This window comes from Pongo pygmaeus, chromosome 14, assembly GCF_028885625.2.
Source record: "Pongo pygmaeus isolate AG05252 chromosome 14, NHGRI_mPonPyg2-v2.0_pri, whole genome shotgun sequence".
Taxonomy (NCBI): Eukaryota; Metazoa; Chordata; class Mammalia; order Primates; family Hominidae; genus Pongo; species Pongo pygmaeus.
Window position 1 is genome coordinate 41395240 of NC_072387.2, and position 16959 is coordinate 41412198.

A 16959-nucleotide genomic window follows, 5' to 3' on the forward strand; every position below is an offset into this window, starting at 1 on the left:
ATAGTAAAACAAAAACCATATTGTATCTGGGGTTGAACAGTAGAGATAGTGCCACTCTTAAAGATCTAAGGTCAGGGCATCGTGGCTCACACCTGTAATGCCAGCACGTCGGGAGACCGAGATGAGAGGATCACTTGAGGCCAGGAGTTTGAATCCAGCCTAGGCAACCTAGTGAACTACAAAAAAAGTTAAAAAATTAGCTGGGCATGGTGGCAGGTTACCTGTAGTACCAGCTACTCAGGAGACTAAGGCAAGAGGGTCACTTGAGCCCAGGAGTTCAAGGCTGCAGCAAGTTATGATCACATCACTGTACTCCAGCCTGGGCAGCAGAGTGAGACCCTGTCTCTAAAACAAATACATAAATAAATTAGTTAAAAAAATCTAAAGGATGCGCAAGTGATTACCCCCTCATGTGTACATGTTGCTCACTTGACTGTCTCCTACACTGGATCCCAGGAGTGGGCTCCCACCAATTCAACTAGCTTAAAGCCCTAATTACAGCTACTGGGCTAGATGTAGTATCATTACTATGGTAGATGAACATGGCCTCTGGCTCATGAAATATGGCCATTCATCTAGCAAATGTGTTGTCTTCTCTCCATTTCAGGAGAGAATACCAGAAGCAGTTTGCATTAATGTGTGAAAAACAACAGTATGGATTTACAGTCTCTCTCTACGTTTTATGCTAACTCATGCCCCCTGTCATAATATGGTCCCATGGGACCCAGACTATCTGGACATTCTAGAAAACATTATATTGGTCTAGTATGCTGCGGAATTATGTTAATTGAACTGATGAGCAAGAAGTGGCAAGTATGTAGGAGGCCTTGATAAGACACGTGCACTCCAGAGGGTAAAAGATAAACCCAATAAGGTTTCAGAGGCCACCTTGGCAATGAAATGTTAGAGGTCCAGTGATCTGAGGCATGCCGGGATATTCCTCCAAAATAGAGACCGGATGATTTCTTCTTGTACCTTCCACTAGTAGAAAGGAAGCACAATGCCTGATTGGCCTTTTGGGTTTGTGGAGAAAGCATAGTCCACACTTGGGCATAATGCTCAGACCCATTGATTGAAGGATGTGGAAAGCTTCCAGCTTTGAGTGGGGTCCAGAGGAGAAAGGGCTCTGGGGCCTGGACTTGGCAGACTTTGCCCAACTTTGATAGTAAATGGATAAGGACAGTGGCAAGAGGCCATGGCCTGAGAAACCATGGTGACTAGGAGTCAGACCCCTTAGGAAGGAAGTTCTGGCTCACTCCACCAGGCAAGTCACTAGAACAGCAGACACGCTAGTCTAGGGTGAGGGAAATGTAGAATGGGTGGTAGAGGAAGGAAATCATGAATATCACTTGGGGTCTGAGACAACCTGCAGCAGCTGGGACTGTAGTTTGTCCTGTTAACATTCACAATCCTGAAGGAGCTATTCCCAGAGGAGGTAAACTTACTATACAAGTCAAGTGAATACAAGCAGTACAAGGGCTGCACTATAGTGAAGCCTGTGCTGGTCACCCAGCTGTCCCCTCTAGGACAGAAGAGCTTATTTTCCTAGCTGCTAGGGTTGCTGGCTGCTGCTGACTGCTGGCTGACACCTACCCTGGGTGAAGCCCACAGTTAATGATGGGTCAAGGTGATGTTTTGAAGGCCAGACCATGTGGCCTCAATTGGTGACGTCTTAAAAGCCCTCCCAGTTTCAGAGCTCCCTGTGGTGTCTGCTGGGGCCTCTCTTGCAGTTGTTTGATGGTTCAACTTCTTTCCCTGCCCAGGTCTGCTATCTAATTCCCTGATAGGTGTTGTTTCCAAGATCATGCCCAAATATGCTTCCTATACTTGAGGGTTTTTCTCAGATATTTTCCCCCCAGAGCAGACCCACAACACTAGGAAATCCAGTATGTCATAGCCCCATCCACCTCCCCCTGGCCATCAGATTTGAAGCATTTGGAAGTCTGTTGATAAATAGAGTCCAAGCCCATGTCACAACTGGTCTGGAGTCTACTGACCCACCTGTGGTCATTTGGTGTATAATGTAAATGGATATATTAGTAGACAGAAGCCTCAGATTGGTTATTTTACTTGTGGTTCTCTGACTCATAGGGAAGGCCAAGTGGAGGCCTCTGAGATGGCCCCCACCCATTCCCACATCTCCAGCTAAGATAATAAGTCAAAAACAAAATCTCATTTTGGTGGGATGGCAAAAATTAGTATCCGCTACTGCCCCAACCCCTGCCCCAGAGATTTGCAAGGATGGTTGTCTTGACCTTATCCCCATGCAAGTCATCTGCCTGACAACGGCTGCTGTGAATTTAATCGAGTGGTAGCTCCAAATTATAGTTGTGTATATATTGTATCTTTACTTGAACAAATGAGCCCAGCCTCTGTCACTTAATATGTAGCTATTGATCTGGCAGATGCGTGCTTTTCAATTTCTATCAAGAGGAAGGATCTGAAGCAGTTTGCATTTACTTGTAATGGACAGCAGGATACATTCCTTGCCATGTCTCAGACCTATGCTTTTGCTATTGTCTGAATATTTGTATCCAATACAAATCCATATATTGAAATCCTAATCCCCAAGGTGATTATATAAGGAGGTGGGGCCTTTGGGAGGTGATTATGTCATGAGGGCAGAGTCCTCATGATTGAAATGAGTACCCTTATGATGGAGACCACAAAGAGCTAGCTAGCCCCTTCCACCAGGTGAGGATGCAATGAAAATGTGCTGTCTATGAGGAATGAACCCTAACCAGACACCAAATCTGCTGGTGTTTCGATCTTGGACATGTTAATTTAGATCTGGAGGAGCAGGCGGCAAATACTTTGGATACCCTGTTAGGACACCCATACATCAGAAAATAGGAAATAGATCTAAAAAATCCAGGGGCCTCTCAGATTAGTGAAATTTTAGGAATCCAGTTGCCTGGGGCAAACTGATGCTCTGTGATGTAGCTATGGTGTACCAGAATGTTTTATGGTGTCTTTGACAAATGTCACTGGGAGGGTTGCAGGGCAGAATCCTAGAGTTCTAGAGCAAGACCCTGCCATCTGTACCACAGAACTATTCGGCACTTGAGAAGCAGTTCTTGGCATGCTTCTGGGCCTTGGTATAGACTGAACAACTGACCTTGTGACAGCAAGTGGCTGGAGTCTTCCATCATTATCTTGGGTATTTTCAGACTTACCAAATCAGACAGGTGCAGCAGCAACCCACCATACCATGGAAATGTTACATTTGGGACCTGGGAATCTCTGGAAAACACAAGTTATAAGAATAAATGGTCCATATCTATGTACACCTATCTCTTTTGCACCAGTGTCTGCACTGTGGTCTCACTGGTGCTTCCTTAGGACCAGCTGATGAAGGAGGAAAAGTCTTGGACCTTGTTCATGGGTAGGTCAGCTCAATGAGTTGGTACAATTGGTATGTTGCTACATTACAGCTCTGCTCAGTGATCGCTCTGAAAGACAGTGGTAGAGGAAATTCTCCCAGTGGGCAGAGCTTAGAATAACATGCCTGGCAATCAATTTTATGTGGAGGGAGAAGTCTGAGGTAAGGAAACACTCAGATTAATAAGCAGCATTGAATGACTTAGCTGTTCAGCCAGAGGCTTAGGATAGGCAAGATTGGAAGCTCGGAAACAAGATGTCTAAATAAGAGGTGTGTGATACATCTAGGGGAGTGTGAGGACCTTTGTGTTCTCATCAATGCCAATGAGAAGCATTGTCCACACAGGAAGCACAGAACAACCAAGGGAATAGGACGATGCATTCAGTGGAAATCAGTGTGGACCCTTTCCTTGGTCACCCTAGTTATTGCATAATGAGGCTGTGGGCATGTTAGTAATGGAGATGGAGACAGAGGCTATGCATGGGCCCAAGAACATGGGATTCATTGCAAGGCTGATCTAGCTTCTATCATTGCTGACTGTCCAAACTGTCAGCAGCCAAGACTGGTGCTGACAGTTCTGACAGTCAACAATGATAGTAGCTAGATTCCTTGATATGGAATCACCTGCTAGGAGACCAACCAGCTATCTGGTTGCAGATTGATTACATTAGGACTCTTCCATCTTGGAAGGCATGCTGAGTCATCCTACTGGGATGATTTCAAACTCTAGATATGGGTTTCCTTTCCTGCCTTTAGTGTTTCAGCTAGCATGACTCTACAAATGTTCTCAGTCTTTTTGATTTGTCATCACGGGATCCCACACTATACCACCTCAGACTAAATGACCCACTTTACAGTGAAGGAATGTGACAATGGACACATGACCTTGCCCTCCACTGGTGCTACTGTATTCCACATCATTCAGAAGTGGCTGGCCTGATAGAATGTTGGGATGGCTTCTTAAAGGTGCAGATTACTTGTCAACTTAGAGATGATACCCAGAAAGTGTGGGATACCATTCTTCAAGATGGAGTAAATATTTTAAACCAATGACTAGTATACATTTTTCTCATAGGTAGAATACATAGGTCTGGGAACCTGGTGGTTGAAGTAGGACTTTGTGACCTTGCCTTAAAAAAAAAAGTGGCACAAGTGGATCTGAGTGGTACAAGGGCTGGACTGTGACAGCCTCTCTTAGTGTCCTGCTCACCTATCTGGGATGCTAGCATTTCATTGCATTCTGGATGACTTTCAACTCCCAGTATCTACTTCTCTGCACTAGAGAACTTTTCCTACAAGTGCAGAAAGCTGCTCTGCCTGCTTGCCCAGCAAGCTGGAAATACTGGGGAATTAACAGCTCTCTGGGATCAGCCCTCAGCCCAAAAGCAGACAGAAGTGAATGTATAAATATCCCAGGTCCTTCATCAGTCAAGTAGGATAACTTTGAGGCATGTAATTTGCAGTTTCTTAGAGTTTTCCTGTGGGATTACTCTGTAGCTGCCCATTGTTTCAGCTGGTTTAATATGCACATTATCCACCGCTTTTCCCTGTCTGTATCACTTTTCTACTTCTCTGCAATTTTTGCTTGTGACTTCCAAATAAACTACTTATGCTCAAATCCTTGTCTCAGAGTCTGTGTCTGGGAGAATCCAGATGAGATAGTTTCCTACAATGTTTCTACCTTTATTCTCCATTTGCATGGATTTCTTACTCATATGTCCCATTCTGTTTTATCATATGTCATCTTTTGAATTATGTTTCCCGGCAATAGACCACTACCGTTCCTTTTCCTTCACTGAAGGCAATCTAGTCCCCGTTACCTTCAGGCTCCAGAACAAGTGGAAAAATATCACCCAGGGCTAACTGAAAAACAGAACTCAAATATCTAAGGCGGTTTAACAAAAGCCATATGCAATTAGTAGTAGAACTGGGAATAGATATGCCTTTTCAAAGACAACAGAGCTGGCATAAGTTTCACCAGGTTGGGAATTCAAATGATAACCTTAGGCCATCATCTTGCCAACAAGTTCTTAACATCCCTCAAAGATGATACCAATTATTTCTGAGTGATTGATTCCAAGTTGGCATTCCAGAATTCGGGTTCTTTCTCTCCCTTTCTGGCTCCCGTTCTAGTCAACATCCACGGCGCTGGAACTGGCCAACATGTTCTTGGTGATAATGCCAATGACTTTGCCAAGGGGATTGTCTCTCAAGGCTCTGGCTCCTTTGGTTCATGACACAGTCCAGGAAGCTGTCGAGTGTCCCTGTCAGCCATCGTGATGATGTCGCTGGTGAGAATACCCATGTCCTCACCAGGGGCCTGTCTCTGAAGCTCTCAGAGCTGCCATTCCTGGGGTGCAGGAATAGTCCAACCAGAACCGCAGAGCGTGGCCCCCTTCCAGACTTCTGAAGCTACATGGTTGGTGCTTGAGTTTTCATTTCATTCCTCAAGAGCATCTCTAGCTTCTGAGCCTCATCCCCAATTCCCTGACAGCCACCGATTAGACAAAAGCATGCATATCACCCCAAGAACAAACAGCAATTTTCCTGCATAAAAATGACTCAAACCATTCTTAAAATATAAAATGAAGTAAAATTTCCCCAAAGGCAACTCAATGTATAGAATAGAAAGTGTACTTTACACGCAGACAATATTTTTTTTGTGAGCACAAAGAGCGTCTCAGTCTCAAGAACCACAGCTGTGTCTCAAAAGCCTCTTCTCCAATTATGGTCCTGGCTTGATATTTACATACCCAAATGGCCCATTTGAGTGGTTTTCCAGAAACAAAGTATCCTCCAATGTCTTCCTTTCTTTCCAACTCAAATTACTTAGAAATGGCAGTGCTTCGCTTCCAGCTTCCCCTCCACTCCACACAGATTTCCTTGATTTCTATAATTTTTTTCAGTGATTTTCAGGCCAAGTTTTAAGAGACTAGCAGTATGTTCAAGGGATCATCTCAGGCAAATGTCTTAAAAATGGACCATTTCCCGTGCAGTGAGGGAGGCAGGTGGAAAGTCCTGTAGCCTTCCTGGACAGACTAGACCATGGATGCTGACCAACCCAGAGCCATAGGCCTGGGCCCTTCTCCAGCATATTCATGCAACTCACAGTCAGCTTTTAAGCACAGCCTCATGTCAGAGACCCTGGGTCCAGGCTGATGACAAATGGTCTTTCTGACTCTAAGTGCAAGACTGTTTTCTGATGCCTCTTAGAAAAGACGCTGGGATTTTGAGGATGGCAGGGCCACTTCCATGAGTGTCCCTGTGGGGACCAGCTCTGGGCAGCTCTTGCCAACCACCCCAGTAGGAAAGTGACCATTGCAAACTTTCTGCAGGTGAGACAGACCTGCTAATCATTACAAAATGGCTGAACCATGTGCGGACAGCCTGGAAAAAGCAGTCGTTTTCAATATGAGTTTTAAAGCCTTCACCAAGTCCCTTGCCAACCCAGCTAATAGAAGGGAGGCTTGGGAAAGCTTACTCATCCTGCTTAGCCCAACTTTGTTCTGCCTCCTACTCAGTCATAAATTGCTGCACAGGCTGTGCTGGCTAAATTGACATTAAGAGTTATTAAAGGAATGAGTCTACAGTTTAGGAAATGTGCATTCATGGTAGGCTTCTGCAGTCTTAGGAAGAGCCAGGGCAGGGCAGGGGAAGCTGACAGTTGCAGAGGTGGGGCCTCACAGCTTGGAAAGTTGGAAGAAATCCTGGTGCTCCTGGAGGCCCAGTGCCTCCCGTTAAGGAGACACAGCCATAAAGGAACCCTATGGTGACTCATGCAGCCTTGTCTGTGATACTGACTGATGGTCTGTGGGTTTATGTCTGGTTTCCACACACAGGTTTGTGTATGCATGTCTTCTTCCAAAAATCATCATTTTAATTTTTTGGCAGCCTGGTGGTATTCATCTTGGAGTGTGAGTGGAGGTTCCTCCTGTCTGTATATTGGCAGCTCTAGCTTCCTGTCTACCATGGCCCATGGGCCTCACTACACCCAGAAGCAACACTTGTTCCTCTGTGTTGCTCGGTTAACATGGAACACACCCAATCTGCTGTTTCTCTTGCACCTGCTTCTTTAACTCTTGTGGTGTCACCTACGCATTTGTGTATAACTTGTTTTCTCTACCAGATTGTGACCTCCTGGAGTATGGAAAATATCTGGTCTTCTCACTGTGCTATGGAGACAGTAGGTGTTCCACAAAAATAGTTCGCATGAGTAATTATGGAGCTGCTTCTTGGGCTGGCATCTGGAGGAAGACAATTACCTGTTACTTTAATTTTCTGTACAGGGAGAGCAGATATACTTGTTAGAATTTATTGTAAAACAAGATGAAGCTTGTCTATGACTTAAGCAGCCAAGACGTGGTGCCCAGGTTTTGTTAAAAGGTTTACTTTGGCACTTTTTCAGATAACTGTGTTTGCCAGACGAGTGACCACTGGATAGTAGTAGTGAAGGTTTAATGACATCTTTGCTGTATGCCAGAGAACTTTCTGCAGGCTGTATGTGCATTAACACATTTAATCCTCAAAACACCTATCTTACAGATGAAGAAACTGAGATAGGCCGGGCACGGCGGCTCACGCCTGTAATCCCAGCACTTTGGGAGGCCAAGGTGGGCAGATCACGAGGTCAGGAGTTCGAGACCATCCTGGCCAACATAGTGAAACCCTGTCTCTACTAAAAATACAAAAATTAGTTGAGTTTGGTGGTGCATGCCTGTAATTCCAGCTACTTGGGAGGCTGAGGCATGAGAATCTCTTGAACCCAGGAGGCGGAGGTTGCAGTGAGCTGAGATTGTGCCACTGAACTCCAGCCTGTGACGGAGTCTCAAAAAAAAAAAAAAAAAAAAAGAAAAAGAAACTGAGATATGTAGAGATTAACTACCCCACCCAAGATCACATAACCAGAAAATTATGGAGCTGGGATTTAAACTCAGGCATTCTACTCGAGAAACTGTACTCTTAACCAGGATGCTATAGGACCTCTCAAAAAACTTTAAACACACTGACCCACCCACCCATCCATCCACCTATCCATCAAATGTTTAAGCCCCTTTGAAATAAGTAGCTTATATATAATGACTATATCTTTAAATCTTCTGCTCCACACCTCTTCTCAATGCCCTTCTTAGCTCTCAGACTTGGTAGAGGGCATCCACAGTGAATAAAACCTCTGGCTATGGTTTTGGAAGCAATAAAGAACACTGGAAATGATGACAGTGACTTGGAGTCCACTAAGTTTATCCTGGAGAAATCAAGAGAAGGACTTGCTGGAAATTATATGATTTGGGATACATATGAAAATTCTAGGAATGATTTTCTCTGGCAGCATTCATACTGGGTAATGTTTGGGAGGAGTCTTTCCATGTTTTCTTTATTATGTTCCGTATGTTGGTTTATATTTTTCTATTTCATTCTTCCAGAAGTTATAAAGGATATTTTTGTCCATTAGGTCTTTATAATAGCGTATCTGCCTCTTCTACTATGATTTGAATAGTGTACGTTTGGTCTAACTGAACCATCAGGGGCTGCTTAAAATGGGAAAAGGGGAGATCTGGGTCTGGGACAGTACTAATCTCACTGGGACCATTTCCTCATCTGTAAAGTAATGGAAATAAATGAGATGACCTCTAAGTTCTGTCTCAGTTCTGAGTCTAGTCCTGAGTATTTTTAGCCACATTTCTGGAAGGCTCCCCTTCCTACACATTTTTCTTAATGTGCATATCAAAACTTTTCATCCTTGGCACTGGGTTTTTGGCATAACAACATCTTCAGTCCATCCTTCCTATCTTGGAAAATAACATTCAGGAAAAGGAGTGATTTAATTTTTCATTTTAGACAAGTTAAAGGTGCTTTCTTCTGGTCTTACAGGTCTTCTCTTTATTCCTTTCCCTAACTAACTATTGAGTGGGCAGGATGTCCCAGTCAGCAAATAACCTTTAAATTCAGAGGACTAACCCACAGCTGCTTCCAGAGGCTGCTTGCAGGCGTCACTTTGTAGATGAACAAGTCTTTTAATAGGGACAAAATGCTGGTGCTGCCTGCTGGTCTGTTGGCACATGTCCCGGAATTCTGCTAATGTTGCTTTCATATTCAGGATTTGGATTTTTTATCCTCATTACCTTAACACCTCTTTGCTATTAAAAAAAATTCAATGTCAGTCAAAGATGAAAAAAACCAGCGTCAAGGCAGTAACAGCTTAGTGATTCCAGTAATAATAATATGTGCTAACATCTGCTGGATACTTACTATTTGTCAGGCACTGTTTTAAGTGCTTTGTGTTCATCAGCTTGTTTGATTTTCTATGAGGTAGACATGATTATTCTTTTACAGTTCCTCAACAAAGGCACAGAGAAGTTAAGTAACTTGATTACAGTCACACAGCTAGTGGTAGTTTTCTGAACTTTGGCTCTTAATACTGGAGATGAGGTGGGGGTAGACAAGATCCTGCTGAAGAATAAAATGCATCTCAATAGACCTGAAAGACTGTATTTGGTGGGAGATTTGCCCAGCTGGATTCTAATAGCTTTAATTCAGCACTTACTGGGGAGAAATAGAAAATATTTCTAATCCTGGATGCTACAGAATGGTGGGCATATATAATATTTTCACTGCAAAAATATTTATGCAGTATCTGCTATGTATCAGGAAGGCTGCTAGGTGATTTAGAAGACTAAAAAGAAAGGAGTTACATGTGCTTCCAGAAAAAAAAAAGAAAAAAAAAGGCAAATGATTGGAAACAATATTCTGGCCTCTGATGATTTTATACAAATGCACAGAGTATGGAAAATAATAAAACCTTGCAGACTTAGAAACATCTAGACAATGGCCCAGCACAGTGGCTCATGCCTGTAATCCCAGCACTTTGGGAAACCAAGGAGGCGGATCACTTGTGGTCACGAGTTAAAGACCAGCCTGGCCAACATGGCAAAACCCTGTCTCTACTAAAAATACAAAAATTGCCAGGAGTGGTGGCGGGCACCTGTAATTCCAGCTGCTCAGGAGGCTGAGACATGAAAATTCCTTGAATCCGGGAGGTGGAGGTTGCAGTGAGTCAAGATTGTGCCATTGCACTCCAGCCTGGGTGACAAAGTGAGACTCTGTCTCAAAAAAAATCCAAACCAACCAACAAACAAAAAAACACCCAGACAAATATCATCTTTCCTATATGACCAAGATGGAATGGGCTAGGACTGACAAGTAGAATGGGTGGGCTCCAAAGAAACAGATCTGGTAGGAGGCAAGCGACATTTGTCAGACCAAGAGATGTGACACATGGCAGAGAGAAGAAAGCTGGACATGTTGGTCAAGGACAATAGCTGTCAGGAAACCATCTTTTACAGAATACAGAATAGGAGCCCCTGGCCAGAGACGTCAGAGGGAAGAGCTGTCGATGGAAGGAAGCCTCTAATAAATTAAATAAAGGCAATCAGACCCTAAGAATCCACAACAAAGAGATTGGTGGGCAGGTAAAACATCGTGGGATGGCCCAGGGAGCTCAGTTCATTTCCAACATCTTGGCTGGGTTTTATAAAGGCCAAGTTGGATGATAGAAGCTAATATGAATGCCCACCAGCTAAAACCCAGAATGACCTGAATGAAAATGGATAGCAAGCAACACATTCTAACTGTAATTGTAACAAGAAGAAAATGAAGGAAAAGTGGTTTCCATTGTTTTCAGCAGGTGATGAAATAGAAACATTACAGTCTAACTAATTGGTAAAATCCTTGCTATTATTGAAAAAAAAATAAAAAAATTTATAATTGACACAATAATAACATATTTATGGGGTACAGTGTGATGTTTCAATGCCTGTGTAGTTGTATACATCAAATCAGGATAATTACCGTATGCACACTTTAAACATTATCATTTCTTTGTAGTGGTAGCATTCAAAATCTCTTCTAGCTGTCTTGAAAGAATCCTGGCTCTTTGATTAACTGAAGCAGCATTGACTAATGGATTGACTGAAAAACAGAGGGAGAGCTTAAAACATTCTTTGCCCTACCTTATTTAACATTTAAACTTTTAATTTCAAAGACAAAATATAAAATATGCATAAAAGAGGAAAGAATAGTATAATAAGGCCTAATATTACATTTTAATATTAATTATATCATATTAGTTGTTATATGAATATAATAATCATGAAAGTAATCAATGATATCAATTGTTACATTATGCATAGAGTAATATGCATACTGTATGCATATTAATAGTATAATAAGTTTCCATCTGTCCAACAACCAGATTCTAGACTTAGCATGATCGTGCTACACTTGCTTCATTTTTCTGTCATGTGTTCTCTGTTGAGGTATTTTAGAGCAAATCTCAGAAAGCACATTATATCATCACCGTATAATTCAGCAGAAATTCTTGAAAACAGAACATTTTAAAAAATAACACAACGATTGCATCAAAAGTAACAATAGTTCCTGGTACCTTCTGACATCTTGATTGTCTCAAAATGGCTTTTTAGTGTTGGTTATTTAAACTGGGATCTAAATAAGATCCTTCTTATTATATTTGGTAATTGGATCTACTCTCTCTTTAACACAAGAGCAGTTTCCCTGTTTCCCCTGCTGCATTTTTTTTTTTTAATTCCAGTTACTTGTTGAAGAAACCAAGATAGTTTTCCCATGGAATGCCCATATTCTAGAATTGTTTGTTTGCTTTCTTGTGGTGTCATTTAAGTTGTCCATCACATTTCCTGGAAGTGCCAGGGAAGTTGATTTGATTCAGATTTTTTTTTCATTTTTAGCAGCAAAGCTTTGTAGGTGGGACTTTGCGTTTCATATTACAGCACACAGGAGGCACATGATGTATGCCTGTTCCACCTTTAGTGCTGCTAGTGTTCATTGAGGGTGACAGTCAGTCTTTCCAGCATAAATTCCCCCATTGATAGGGTGACAATAGCAGTTTTCATGGATCTGTCCTAGTTTATGACTATTCTGCTGGTGTCCTGCTCAGTGTAATCATTTGTTCTAGATTTTTGATTTTTAAACAAACTATTATTAATAATTGCACTAACATCAACCAAGATGATTTCCACTTCTTATTTCTAGCTTCTACCATACTCTCATCTAGAAGTGTGGGATACACACATGCAGTGAGCAGAATTCTTTAGCATGTGGTTAATGTGGAAGGCAACCAGCAATAACCCACTTCCAGATGGAATGTTCTCTTTCAAGGACTGTGCAGGGTGTTTGTTGATAAAACAAGGTGTGCTCAGATACAACTAGCTGGAGATGGCTAACTCCATCCAATTTCAGATGGTGGTGGAAGATAGATTCAATGTTACTGCCCTCATCAGGCACTTGGTTTACCACACAGTTGGACAGAGTCCTGTGCTATGGCCACCAGGCTGCTGGTCACTGTGGTCATTGAGAAATGTGGGATTATAAGATAGGTGTACAGGAAATGTGTGTAGAAGTAGAGGCTGTGCTATTCTGCCATGGAGAATAGGAAAAGTAGTTTGAATACTCTGGCATTATCATTTATTTTATGGTTAAATGACTACAACTATTTATTTATTTATTGAGATAGGGTCTTTCTCTGTCACCCAGGCTGGAATGCAGTGGTGCAATTTCGTCTCATTGCAACCTCTGCCTCCAAGGCTCAAGCAATCCTCCTGCCTCAGCCTCCTGAGTAGCTGGGACTACAGGCATGCACCATCATGCCTGGCTAATTTTTTTATTTTTTGTAGAGGCAGGACCTCCCTATCTTGCCCAGGCTCCCCCTATCTTGCACAGGCTCCCCCTATCTTGTCCAGCTGGTCCCTAGCTCTTGGACTCAAGCAATCTGCCTGCTTTGGCCTCCCAAAGTGCTAGGATTACAGGCATGAGCCACCGTGCCTGGCTTATTTATTTGTTTTTGATAAACTCTTGGTAGCAAAAATCTACAAAAATGGTGGTCTATGTTTAATGAAAACTTAAGTAATACATTTTTACTTCTTAAAAAAGTTGATGATGAATGTGTAACTTGCCGCCAATGTTTGTCAATATTTGCCACCCATCAGGGGGCCCATAATGATATTACTGACTGTTACTGGTGGAGGATCTTGACTAGGAGTTGTACGGGTTTTTGGTGTGTTGAGCAAAGAATTGGACAAAATGCACAAACCAAGCAATGGAAGGCAAAACATAGATTTAGTGAAGTGAAAGTACATTCCACAGGGCAGGAGCTGGCTGGAGCAAGAGGCTTAAGAGCCCTAGTTGCAAATTTTCTGGGATTTAAGTACCCTTTAGAGATTTCCTATTGGTTACTCTGTGTTTAAATGAAGACTTGGCCTGCCACCAGTTGGAGGCTGAAGTGAAGGCATGGCCCATGACCAATCAGAGGCTGAAGTGAAGTTCTACTCTATGCAAATGAAGACTTGGCCCATGACCAATTGGAGGCTGAAGTGAAGTTACCCCCTGTGCAAATAGAGACTGGGCTGGTGACCAATCAAAGGCTGAAGTGTTCCCTGTCTCCAGACCGTATTCTGCCTCACTGAACACATAAAAAACAGAAGACAAAAATCTCATGAAGATGCTTCAGCATCTGCTTCAAAAATTGGTAATTATTTTAAGAAGACTGTGCCTAAAGATGACAATTTAGCATCTGCAGTTGCAGAAGGTGCCTTTACACATTACTTGGTTAATCATGACTTTTCATTTAGATCAAATAACTAGTCTTCTAATCTTCCTCATTTGAAATTTCAAATTTTCTCATTCATTTATAGAAAGTGAAATGATAGCTATTCATATTTTCATGACATTGGCAGAACTTTGTAAACAGGTAAATGAAGACTGATTCAGATCAATGTCCTTAGAGCCTTCAAATTGAAGTTAGTTAATTCCAATAATGTTTGTTTTTCATCTGCTTCATGGAATCAAAATAAAGCTTTTGGAAGTTCACTCTTTGAAGGGAACATTACTGTAATAAAGTTATCGTAAATAAAGTTTGATATTAGAGAAATTTATAGTTATAAAATTAGTTATATTTGTGCTGATAATGACAAATACAAATTTTGGTAGGACCAAGTATTGTGGTCAAAGCAATGTTTTTACTGAAATAAGAGCCTATGAGGCATAAATCTGTGATTAATTGTTATACACATGATTATAATTTTATTCAAACAAGTTAAAACATTTTACTAACCAAAACAGAAGCTGTTGTTGTCAAAATTTACAAATATTTACACTGTATCACAGTTGCAGTATTTGAGCTACAACATTTTCTTTTGTAACTTTTTTTTAAAAAGATGATGCTTTCTCTCTTCACTGCCAACTGTGAGCCAGAGTTCAGTTATGCTTGAGCCTTCGAAGAATGACTTTGTAAACTAACCTTTGTGTTCTACAAGGGCATTGAATTTTCTATTTATGTTTCTGATAAATTTGGGTTATAGTTTGTTTAAAATCAGCTGGAAGTTTTTAATTGTTGTATTCAAAGGATGACACACCAAAATCTTCAGCTTTTGAAGTTTTTGGTGAATTGTAATTATTGAGAGAAAAGCTTGCCTGGGAAGGCATTAGAATTCACCTCTATAAAAGGCAAGAGAAAAACGGAAGAAATTAAACAATGAGAATTCAAACTATATTTAAAATTTGATTTTGTGTTACTATAATTGTGCCTTGGAATATATTGAATTGCAGGAAGAACTTTTTGATGAAGTTTTTATTTTAACTGTAAGTCTATATTCTGTATTGAAAGAAGGTCTTTGATTTGCAGCCCCTACCTTTGGTGAAACCTTGAAAATAATCATAGAGACAATGTACTTAATGACTTTTACCTTGTAGAAATAGTTGTTGAAAAATAGAGGCAAATAACAAGTCTTTAAAAAATACTAGGGCTGAAATATTTACGCATTTAAAAATGGACAATGTATTCCTTTTTTTTTTTTTTTTGTGATGGAGTCTTGCTCTGTTGCCCACACTGGAGTGCAGTGATGCCATCTTGGCTCAGTGCAACCTTTGGCTCCCTGGTTCAAGCGATTCTCCTGCCTCAGCCTCCCAAGCAGCTGGGATTACAAGCATGTTCCTGGCTGACAAAACATTCTTTACATCTAAGAATAGGTGTCGGTGGAAGTGCTGAGAGGGGAGGCAAATTCACATTTTTAATGTATCTCTTCATGTGAAGACAAAATGTTATCCTTTCCCCAAGGCACTGACTGTTTTTTCCAGGGGATTGTGCCATGCTGGGGACTCAGTGTTAGCCTCTGAGTTTGGGGGGTTGGGTACCCTGGAGTCGTGGTGGCCAGATCAGACATGATGAAGGAAGATCGTGCTGTCGAGCATGCACAGCCTCCATGGAGCAGGCCCTGGAGTGGCTGACTGACAGGCTTTGAATGGGCTCTCTTTTCCACCTGGCTACTAGGACACTCCTCTGTCAGGAGTGTCTCTGGCTGACATATACATGAGCCATAAACATCTTTGTGTTACATGCTCATTCTAAAAGAGCCAACTATGTATCTCTATCCTAGACTTCCTTGTCACTAATTTTTCAATTCTTTCCAAGTCTGTGAGCAAGCAGCCAAGCCATTAGCTGTTGCCTATGAGTCATTACAGATTTGTATCCCAGGCCATTTCTCCTTCCGCATGAAGTGGAAGACTAGATGTACCACTTGAAGTTCTGCCCACCAGGATAATTTGTCTTCATCACTGCCTTTCAGGGCCATCTTTAAAAGTGTAGTGCTAAAGGCATCCACATCTGGCTCATGCCTGCACACCATGAGGATTCATTTGTAGACGAGGCCTGTGCTTTATCTTTTCCTGCTAACTGGACATAGGGGACTCTCCCTGAGGTCACAGGTATGGATAAGGGTGAGGTGGTGGAGCAGTGGCTACTGGAGTCATGGCAGTTAGGGGCAGATGTTGATGCAGTTCGTGTATGCTTTCTGGACCTGCTTGGGCTTGGTCTCCTATATACCACTTCCAATTTGTAATGGAATGTTGCTGTACAAGTTTGATTTGGTGGTTTGGTGAATTTAATTTATGATGGACAGTTGGGTTGCACAGTCAAGTTGGTATACCCTGGTGAAACGTAAAGCCTCTACCAGGGCCCAGCAGTCAGATGTCAGTTGCTTTTAGGATGGAGAACAGTTGTCAGCAGAGGAGAGCATTTGGGGCTTGCCAGCCACCCCAGTGGAGCTCCACAGACACTTTCCTTACCATTGGGTCTGTTGGTAATAAGGTTTAAGTGGCAGGGCAGCTTGTACCAGAGCATCAACCTGCTGAAGAATCCTTTTTTGATTTCTGCTAAGCTCTAAACTGTCAGCCTTATGGTTTTCCTGGCAAATGAACTGTAATTGCACATACTCATACTTGCCATATATTGCTTCCCCAAACAAAAGAGGGCCACCAAGCATCATGCTTTCTTTATGGTAGTTGGTGCAAAGTGCAGCAACTTGGCTCTTATTTTAGAGGGAAGTCCCGCCACACCACACTCCACTGGACCCCTAGAAACTTCAACATTACAGGCCCACGTGAAGTTCCACAGGGAATTATCTCCTGGCCTTTGGCATGCACATGTCTCCTTAGGCATCTAGGATCCTTAATATGATCTGATCATAAGACCAATTAGCATAATGTCATCAATA

The 16959-nt window shown here is 42.0% G+C and overlaps 1 long non-coding RNA gene across 1 annotated transcript in view; it reads right to left on the reverse strand.

The window, feature by feature from the left end:
* LOC129011738 (uncharacterized) overlaps positions 1–16959 on the reverse strand; it is a 100959-nt gene that overhangs the window by 63566 nt on the left and 20434 nt on the right. The window contains exon 4 of the long non-coding RNA XR_008493415.1: positions 3177–3243. This is a non-coding gene — a long non-coding RNA (uncharacterized LOC129011738). The remainder of the gene's footprint in view (positions 1–3176; positions 3244–16959) is intronic.